Below are 10,946 nucleotides of genomic sequence, written 5' to 3'. Positions count from 1 at the left end.
ACGGGAGGCAGAGGCAGGCGGATTTCTGTGAGTTCAAGACCAGCCTGGTCTACATAGAGTTCAAGGCCAGCCTTGGGGCTATGGGGAGACCCTGTCTCAAAAAGACCAAAAAAAAAAAAAAAAGTTAAACCAGTCCATCAAAATCTGTGGTTAGTTCTTGTTCCCTCCAACTAAATTCACTGTTACTAAATTCAGATCTCAGTCTTTTTGGCACATGATTTTTAATCTCTTTTCTTTCTTAATTTTTTATTTATTATTTTTATTTTATGTGTATGAGTGTATTGCCTGCATGTATGTGAGTGCACCCATGTAATGCAATGCTGCGGAGGTCAGAAGAGGGCTTCGTACTCCCCTGGAACTGGAGTTAAGGACAGTCAGTAGTCACCATGTGGGTGCTGGGAATCGAACCTGGGTCCTCTGCAAGAGCAGTCAGTGCTCTTAACCACTGAGACATCTCTCCAGCCCCAATTTTTAATCTCTTTAAAAACAGTAGCACCTTGTAATCTCAGAGGGTCAGAAATTCAAGGTCATCGCTGGCTTATATAGTGAATTCAAAGTTAGTCTAGACTACAAAAAATCCTGTCTCAAACTATGATGAAGTATAATTAATATTAGGTCTTACCAAATACTAAATTTCTCCATTTGTGAAATGATAGATAGAACAGCAGCTGGGCCCAAACGGCATGCTTTTGGTCCAGAATTTTCTGATTATAATTATACAAAGATCAGAAAACCGCTTAAGGTAGATCTGCCATAGAGATTTGGATACAGGAGTCTGGTCATGTCTTACCATTTACCACACATGCAGGCATCTACCACCCCTTTCTCATCCTCTGCAGTGTGTAGAATGACAGGCACATTGTTTTTGTATAACTCTGATGTCTTAACATACCCTTGGAGGAAAGAGTGTCACAACTATGAAGTCAGTCACAGAGACAGGTTCTCCCTGTCTTGTTCAGATGCACTACCTCCAGGAGCTCTCCTCTCAAGCTTCCTAACATCTGTGCTATTCCGCATATGTAATCTTGGAAATTATTAGCCAATTCTCTTTATGCAATTAAGAATAAACCTCATTATGTCCTATTACAAAAAACATAAACAAGGAAGTTTAAAAGTTTGTAAGAAAGAATTTGATATTCTTTTGTTTTTGTTGTTGGCAGTACTGGTACTGTGGATGGAACCCAGGGCCTGGTATATGCTATCTTTTGACATTCGATGTTAATTAATTTTTTAAAATTACATTTACTTACTTGTGTAGGGGTGGGTATGTGTGTGCCACAGCATGCCTTGGAGGTTAAAGAACAACTTGCAGAAATTGATTGTCTCCCTTAACTGTGTGGGTTCCAGGGATCAAACTGAGGTCACTGGGTTTGCTGGCAAGAACCTGCACCTGGTGAGCCATCTCACTGGTCCCATTCTTTTCTTTTCTTTTCTTTTCTTTTCTTTTCTTTTCTTTTCTTTTCTTTTGAAACAGGGTCTCCCTATAGCCCCAGCTGGCCTGGAACTTGCTATTGAGACCAGCCTGGCCTCAGACTCACAGAGATTCGCCTGCCTCTGCCTCCGGAGTGCTGGGAATAAAGTGTGGGTCACCATGCCCAACTTCACTGGTCCCATTCTTAAAATACTCAGCTTAACCACTCCTCAGTCATTCAGGTATATTTCATAGATAAATTTTAAAGGAACTAATTCTTTTCTTTACTTCACTGTCTACATTGTTAAATACTAATGAAAATTATATCCTATTACATGAGTCATAATTATAGACTAATAGAGCTGCTCTTTCTGAAATCTTTGAGAACTGATACCTCCAGATAAGCCTTGCCCCCATCAATGACATGCACAGCAGAGCCACTCAAGAAAAGGGACCCAGTCTGCTTCCTTTTCAAGCAGGCCAGGAATCTATTTCACACAACAATCTAATAAAATCATCTAATATTTAGATAATCACCATGCATTTTTAAAGCAGAACACATGTAGGGGACAGCAGACCCACGCAGCACTAGCTTGCAGAGCTTTCAACTGCAGGCAGTGCAGGGGCTGCTCCACCTCCCCGTACTTCTCATCACTTCATGTTGTGCAATGCTTGGCTAGTTTCAGTCTTTTTTATTGGAGTTTATAGCTCTGATTTAAAATATCATACTTTGAAATTCCATTTCGTGGGCTCTCAGTGTTGTAATATTTGTCCTCAATGTGAGTCTAATTTTTAACAAAAGTTATTGAAACTGAACCTGTAAACAGACAGGTTAACATTTATTTGTCCTTTGGAAAAAAGAACACTGAGTTAGGTGAGGCACAAAGTCACTTTCTTTGCTTAGGGAGGCAAAGGTGAGGAGACAAAGACGGAGAAGTGAGCACAGAAGGGAGGGCCAACTTGGGAATCAAGGTTTGAGATCATGAGGATGAAGTACATTGCTGGGAGAGTGAGTGGATCAATACAGGCAGAGCAGGAAAGCTCAGGTTTCCCATTCCAGGGGGAAACAGTAACAGCTCTTTACAGTAAATAGCTAAGGGGAAGTGGTGTTGCAGGTGACCAAGTGGTGAAAGAAGTCTGCAGTAGGTCAGAGGTCATTACTGTGGACACCAAGTTTACCCCGAAACAGTCAAAGAATGTTTGCAAGGTAAAGAAATGAGGCTGCAGTCAAAGTATTTGAAGATGTCTTGAAAAGGGCTACTGAGATGGCTCAGGGGGTAAAGGCCCTTGCTACCAAGCCTCATGACCAAAGTTTGATCCCTGGGACCCACATCATGGAAGGAAAATCAACTCCCACAAGTTGTCTTCTGACCTCGACTTGTACACTGTGGCACATGTACTCACATACATACATGCATACATACACATACATACACATACACACACATACACACACACGCACATACATGCACACACAAATAATAAATGGTTTTTTTGTTCTTGTTTTTTAAAAGGGCTGGAGAGTAGGGCTAGAGAAATGGCTCAATGGTTAAGAACACTGACTGTTCTTGCAGAAGACCCAGGTTCAAGTCCCTGCACCCACATGGCAGCTAACAACTGTTCATAACTCCAGTTCCAGGGGATCTGACAGACTCTTCTGTCCTCTGCGGGCATTGCACAACACTGGTGCACTTACCTACATGCAGGCATAACACTCATACACATAAAATAAAAATAATAGAACATTTAAATTCAGGGAAAGTTTTTTTTTTTTTTTAAAGGGCTGAAGAAATGGCTCAGTGGTTAAGAGCACCAGCTGCTCTTGTTAGAGGACCCAGGCGTGAATCCCAGTACCCTCATGGCAGCCATCCATAACTCCAGTTCCAGGGGATCCAATACCATACTCTTGTGACCTCTGTGGGTACTGCATGGCATAAGTGCACTTATATGCAGGCAATATACTCATACACATAAAAAATAACAATAATAAATAAAAGTTTTAAAAATAACTAAATGTCAATTAAAAAGAAAAAGAAAAAGAGGGAGGGTAAATGTTTTGATGGCTAATGAACTGACTCAGCCAAAAGTGCAATAGTCACTTTCATTTAGAAGTTATATAAAATCAGCTTTGGTGAGACCAGGGAGATGCTGATCAAAATTCTACTTAGAATGAAGAAGTTCAAGCAATCTACTGCACCTCATGGTGATCACAGTCAATATGTTCTTAGAGAGTAGTTTTTAATGTTCTCACCACAAATAAATAAGTACACAGGTAATACATATGTTAAATAGTTGGATTTAGTTCTCCAAACTGCATGTATTTCCAAAACATCAAATTGCATGCCATATATATGCATAATTTATACTCATCAATTAAAAACATATAATAGAATTATATAAAAAAGTCTGTGTATGTTTAAAATTGAAAAGATAATAATTTTACTTATGTCCTACTTTCTACTGAATTGAATTTTTAGCTAAAAAGGAAGAGGATCATTGTACGTCCCTCCAGGGAAACAGCTCTATCAGCCTATTCCAGAAGTAAATTCCCCTATCTACCAGTATAAAAGAGATGTTTGCTGAATCAAATGGGCAGAAAGCTAGATAATGCTCAGAGGGGCTTTACAAGACAAAGGAGAATTTAGGAAAGGCTTGGTTTGTAGACAAAACCCTTGTCTGCCTCTGAGCACTCTGGCCCAGAGGAGTCAAGGTCACAGGCTTCTGTTTCTTTTCTCAACTCTGAATGACAGAGTTCGGGAAGAATCTCTCTTCCTCTGCAGACTGTACTTGGATCAATAAGTGTGCATGCATTTCTCTCTTTACATTGAATTGTTCAAAAGGAATTTTTTTTTTCTACTCCTCCTGACAAGTAACTGGGGGTAAATATTTAAGGACATTTAGGATTTGTTAAAACAAACAGGGTCAGGGGGGCCCATTATAATAAAGGAAAAGACTTTCAAATACTAACCCAGATACTGGTTATACATTCTTCATATTTGCATCTACAGAGCAAATATAGTTTTCTCCCTATATAATGACCAGGTCTGGAACAAGCTATAAATAAAGGCAAACTTCTAAAGCAACATTGGTTAGTAACCAGAAGTACTAGTTACAGTCCTAAGAATACTCAAAGAAGGTACCTAGTGCCTAGATTAAATGCAACTTAAATTCCCCCATGGTTTCCTCGGCTAGCAATTAATACCTAAAGAAACTCTTAAGTGGAATGAATGTTTACTTTATATGACAAATATATAGGCCTTCATGATGGCAAAGAAACTGGACAGGGATAAAATGTAAATAAAGAGATTAAAATTCTGGGCATTAATGACATTCTAGGAGAGTTGAAGCTGAAAATACCTAAAGCATGTAAGTGTACATTCAGGGTACTTTGCATGATTCAAAACCAAGCACAGGGATGAACTGTCAATCTGTACAAAACAGGCGAATTATAAAATTTTCTTTTGTTGTTTCTATCCAATCAGACTGTGCTAATTTGGATATCTTTAGTGCTTTTTTCCCCCTGATTATAAAAGAACATGCAGGGCTGTGGAGCTACTCATTTGGTAAAGTGCTTATTGTAAAAACATGAGGATCTGGGCTTGGAGCCCCAGCACTCATGTTGCTGGAGACAGGAGGCTCTCAGAGACTCACAGGCCAGCCAGTCTGGCCAGTCAGTGAGCTCCAGGTTCAGTAAGAGACGCTACCTCAAAAAAAAAGTGAACAGAGATTGAGAAAGATTGAGATCTTTCAAGCTCTAGGCTACACACATGAAAATGTGCACACATCCAAATGTGCACACACATGTATGCACATGTACACACATGTTTGTACATGAACATGTACCCACAGAAACACATGCACACAAGAGGAATACGCACACTGTTTCCAATTTCCATTAATTCAACAACTCTTAACACATATGCACATGTACTTTTCCAATTATTTCCTTTCAACAAATTCCTAAAGGTGAGGGTCATGGGTCAAATGGCATTTCATTTTGACCTGTCAGTTTCTGAAGCTGCCTTCCAGGCCACACCAGTTCAGATTTCCATAGACTGTATATGCTACCATCCTACTCCTCAACAGCTGTCACTGTTCCCTTACGTTTCCACCAAGCTTACATGCTGCTCTTATGCAGTCAGAACAGCCCAATCTCAAGTGAAAGGAAATCTAGTCTTCCAGGAGTCAGGAAATCTAAGTGACTAAAAATATTCCAGTTTATAAGAAAAACTGCGGTGAGTCTGCTGGTGAGAAAATTTAAAATAACAGGATAAAAAAACCTATCATTGAGACCATGGATTTAAAAAGTTTGGAAACATCATACTAGAGAATGATGTAAAGAACTAGTCATTTCCAAGCCTTAAAAAGGAAAGCTACACTGAAATGTGTGCTAACAAGCCACAGAGTAGAAACACTGGGTGTGTTCAGACTATAAGCTGTGGAAATAACAGTAATAACAGCCATCCAATACAGGAGAGCTGACTAGGTGCCAGGAACTATGTGCATGTACCTACATGGATTACCTCAATTGGTCTTCACAGTGTCCTTATGAAGCCAACCCCATTATTATCTACGTTTTATAGAAGAGGAAACATAAACTTGGTTAAGTAACTTGTTCATATGCCAAATAAGCAAGGAAGCTGGGATTTGAAGCTCCACCGTCTGAGCACCCAGACTCTTAAATGCTAACCTACACAGTATCTTAGGAACTAAATGCCTCCATTTTCAATAAAAGACAGAAGTTACTATTTACATATATCTTTTCTCTTAAAACCTGTAAATGAAAATCAGTTTATCATTTGACTTCAAAAGAGTGATTCCTCTCAAAAGAAAATTCAGGCATATTTTTGTTGAGTCCGGGGACTCAAACTCAGGGCATCGGGCTTGGCACCAAACACCTTTACCTAATGAGCCATCTCACCAGAGGATCACCTATTCTGACATGCTCATGGGGAGCTTTCTGAAACTTTCTGAGATGCTCATGAGTGGCTCTTCTTTGCCTCTACTTTTTCAATTGTCTAACTGTTCTCTATTTAGCACTGACTTTCTCAAAAATTGGAGTCATGGTGTTTACCATTTTTTCTTCTGTAGCAAGAGCTCAACTTTGTATAAAATCAGTTAGTCAGGGCATAACATTTTTACCAAAATACATTAATTGATCTGATTTCATCATAATATGTAGAGCATGGCTGGAGAATAAACATTAACTAACTGAAATGTTTATTGCTCAATATACCAAGATCAATAATACCTTAATGACAAACTGAAATAACAGTGGCAATAATGTTCCATCTATGACAAATGAAAATAATTTTCACATACAATAAACATGTAATTTTGGACAAAATCATGAAAGGACTTTAAAATTTTTAAAGAATAAGTAGCAAAATAAAGGGGAATCTGCTTGCAAATGAAGCATTCTATGGCCATTTGTATAATCTAAAAAGTATCATAGAGTGGTATTTCTTTGGACATTTTATACATTCTGTGGTGAAAACACTGTATAAGTCAGGTGATTTTCTAATTCTTCTTAGCCCTGAGGGAAGCCTTACTAGTGGCCATTCCTCACTGACCTTTCCCATAAGGTTCAAGTTATCTTCAGACATATTGTTAATACATGCCCACTTATTGAATTCGTATATTTGTTCAACATATGGCCAATTTTCTCTATCTCTTTTATAGCAGTTCACCTTGGAGCGATTTAGATTATAAGCTCCTAGTAACAGAACTGCCTTGTAAGAGCTGGGTGATGGATGCTATTCAGTTTGTACTTCTGGATGATGTACATCAATTTCAAATAAAATTTCATTATTTTAGACTGCTAATTCTTTAATTCAAAGCAATGATTTATATATGTAGAACAAAGTTAAAGTATGATACTATGAGATGTCTGAAAGTCCTTAAACAGAAATGACATACCAGTTTAAAAGGCACAAAACCAGGGCTGGAGAGATGGCTCAGTGGTTAAGAGTACTGACTGCTCTTGCAGAGGACCTGTGTTCAAGTCCCAGCACCCACATGGTGGTTACAAACTGTCCTTAACTCCAGTTCCAGAGGAATCAAAGCCTTCTTCTGACCTCTGTGGCACTGCATGACATGGGTGCACTCACATACATACATTCACACATAAAAAATAAAATAAAATGTTTTTTTAAAAAAGGCACAAAACCAAGAATGTTTACAAATTCAAACACCAGGTCCCCTTAAATCAAATCATAACCAAGGATTCGGTTACAATATAGCTGAATGCAAGCCTGCTATTGTATTTATAGTGATCCAGTAAAGACATGTGCTTTACTGTCATCACAACCCAAAACAGTGATAATAAAAAATGTAGGTACATCAACAATAAGATACCGCTTTAAGAAGGACATAAATGAGAGGGAAGCCTTCTGCAACATGATGACAAATATCAGAACAAATATTCCAGGGAATACTATGAGCAAGGTAAATGGTCCAGCGTCATGGAGCTTGGCGAGGAAAACACACATGAAAGATTCTACTTGTGTTGGCTGTGTGGCTTGCCAATTGGCTCAGGCTCTCTAATCCTTACTTTTGATATGTCAAATAGTATAATCCTATAAAGTGACTATGAAGAAGCAGAGAGCAGTAATAGTGGAGCTGTGCCTGGTACAATAAGACCAAAATGGTGATAGTATCAGCTGAAAAATAACTTCTGCCTTCAGAGAGTTTGCAACTAGGATGCTGAGCATGCCACCTGTTTTAGTGTCTTTTTCTGTTGCTGTGATAAATATTGTGACAAAAGCAACTTAAGGGAGAAGGGTTTATTCAGTTCACACTCCAGGTCACAGTCCATTACTGCAGGGAAGCCACAGCAGCTGGAGTTTGAAGCCCTGGTCACATTACATTCATAGTCAGAAGAAGAGAGCAATCAATGCAAGCATACTAGTGCTACTAGTGCTCAGTTCACCTTCTACTCTTACGCAGTCCAGGATCCCCTGCCTAGGGAATGGCACCATCCATGGTGGGTGGGTCTTCCTACCTCAATTAACATAATCAAGAATATTCCCCATGTGCATGTATATAGGCCCATCTCCCAGGAGATTCTTCTGTCAAACTGACAACACTAGGCAGCACACCACCCATGTGCTTTCTCATACAGTTACACTGGGTCTTGCAAAGGCTCTCTTTCAACTGGAGCACCTGTTTCTGGCCCAACGTAAGAGCCTAGGAATGAAGTCATTAAAATCTTCATAAAAGATTTACATCTGCTATTTTCACTTTGGAATACAGCTGAAGATACAACTGATCACTGACAGTTACCCAAACCTTCCCATGTGTCCAGCACTCTTATACATATTTGACATGTTAATCCTCTCAATGGTTCTATGACGTGGGTCCTATAATTAGCCCTACTTTTCAGCTGAGAAGTCACAGCATGCACACATGAAAAGTTAAGTGGCCATTTCTTACAGGAATATCCCCCATCACATGGCAGTTCCAATCCTATGTAAAATTAGAGGTTTGGATGTTCAGTCGTATAAATTCAGATGAAAAAGGAAATTATACTTTGTAGAACTAAGAATGTTTGATTGAGAAAGAAGAAATTAATTAAACCAGAAAATGTAGTTGGACCTGTCCAAGTAGACAAAATAATACTATTACAGGGCAAGGAAAGAATGTGACCAGGGTTACAGAAGTGAGAAAGCAGGAAAGAATAATTGGACAGGCTTGACAAAAAGTTCAGATCAGAAAATAAAAAGCAAAGCTGGAAAGTGAAGTAGCACTGGAGCTGAGTTGGAGAGGGGTGTGGAGCTTAAGGGTAGGTTTATGTTTGCATTCTCGGAGCTGGCCCTTAGTTCCTTATGCTCCCTGAGATTTCCAAGAAGGGCCTGGGCATGGTGCTTTGCCTGCACAGGGAGAGAACTTAAAAATACCCAAATGCCTAAAAATACTAAGTGACAAGTTCTGAACACAAGATCATCACAGAAACTATGCCAGAACTCAATGACCATTGTCAGGTATTGAAGATATTGAATTTTTATTTCTATTGGTCTCACCAACATATTTAAATATTGCAAGGACTTACAAAGAAAGTATATGTCATCCTATTGATCTTTACTGTATTCAGGGACAAAGGAAAATATAAAAATAGCATTTCTACCATTTAAAACACAAAGAATTCATCAATAAAAATGCAACACAACTACACAGAAGGGAAGCTAGGTCTCTCTTGAGCTAATAAGTGATAACATTTAACCAGTTTTTATTAAGCAATACATACTCTCATATTGCTACACTAGGTATAACAAAGCTTTTACTTTTTATCTTTCTGAATTCAATGTCAATTTTAAGACTCCACTTTCTTTCTTCTTCTTCTTTTTTTTTTTTTTTTTTTTTTTTTTTTTTTTTTTGGTCTTATTGACCAGGATCTCCTTGTGGTCCCAGATGGCCTGGAATTTGCTATGTTATATGTAGACCAGGCCATCCTTGAACTCACAAAGATCTGCCTGCCTCTGCCTCTGTGGCTGGGATCAAAGATGTACACCACCATGTCAGGCAAGACTCCACATTCTAATTCATATAGATAATTTCCTTTGGCATAAAAATTACCAATAAATCCTGAAATTATGTTTGTGAAGCCCTCCTCCTTGGCCCCCTGCCCTGGACTCCCAAGACCCCTGCCCCTCTTTAGGACTAACTGCTCTTTTTCGCTTCTGTAAACTGCTTGATTGAAGGGACAAACGCTTCTGTAAAATGCTTGGATGCTGCTTTAGACATGCCTAGACATGCCCCGGCATACCCTGACTCCCGCCTGCTATACCCTCCCCCTTCCAGTAAACTATAGATTAAGCAAGCCCAGGGATGAAAACTGCCCTATAAGGTAGAAACAGAGACTTCTGGCTCTACAGATAACAGTCAGCACACTCCACAGCTCTGAGGGTAGCACTCACCGAGAAGCCCCCAGGACTGCATCCCTTATAACCAATCAATTCAAAAGTGTGTTGGCGCGCACGGGCTCCTTGGACCAATCAAGATGTGCCTCTGTTATTCCCCTCCTCCCTTTGTCTGAAACCTATAAAAAGCTCCCTCCCCCTGCAATCGGATTTACCACGTTAGTTTGGTCTGAGAGTCCGAGCTTAAGCCCGAATAAAGACTCTTTGTTCTTGCATGCCCTCTGGACTCCGTGGTTGTTCTTGGGGGTCTGCTCTCTGGGCACAACAATGTTCTTGGTTTATAAATATATACAATGTGGATCAATTTAGAAATTTGAACTTAGCTGGCTTTCAACATTTCTAAAATATACACAGGATTGGTAGAATTAGTTTTTCCCTTAAGGGAGGGAGTGGTATCTCGTATACACCAAGGCAAAAGAAGAAAAGGCCTTCTATTTTGCTTCTTGAGAGTAAAAAAAAAATCATGATTCAGCCAAGCGTGGTGGGCACACCTTTGATCCCAGCACTTGGGAGGCAGAGGCAGGCAGATCTCTGACTTCAAGGCCAGTATAGTCAACATAATAAATTCCAGGCCAGCTGGGGCTACAGGAAGACCCTGTCTCAAAAAGACAAAAAAA

At 39.4% G+C, this 10,946-nt stretch overlaps 1 protein-coding gene across 3 annotated transcripts in view; it reads right to left on the bottom strand.

Moving 5' to 3' along the window:
* The window catches only part of Map3k20 (mitogen-activated protein kinase kinase kinase 20), a 172,132-nt gene that overhangs the window by 144,080 nt on the left and 17,106 nt on the right, over positions 1-10,946 (bottom strand). The window lies entirely within an intron of this gene.

The sequence above is a fragment of the Nannospalax galili genome, unplaced genomic scaffold (genome assembly GCF_000622305.1).
Source record: "Nannospalax galili isolate Female #2095 unplaced genomic scaffold, S.galili_v1.0 scaffold346, whole genome shotgun sequence".
NCBI classification, from domain to species: domain Eukaryota; kingdom Metazoa; phylum Chordata; class Mammalia; order Rodentia; family Spalacidae; genus Nannospalax; species Nannospalax galili.
This window is presented reverse-complemented; position numbering and strand designations above follow the sequence as displayed.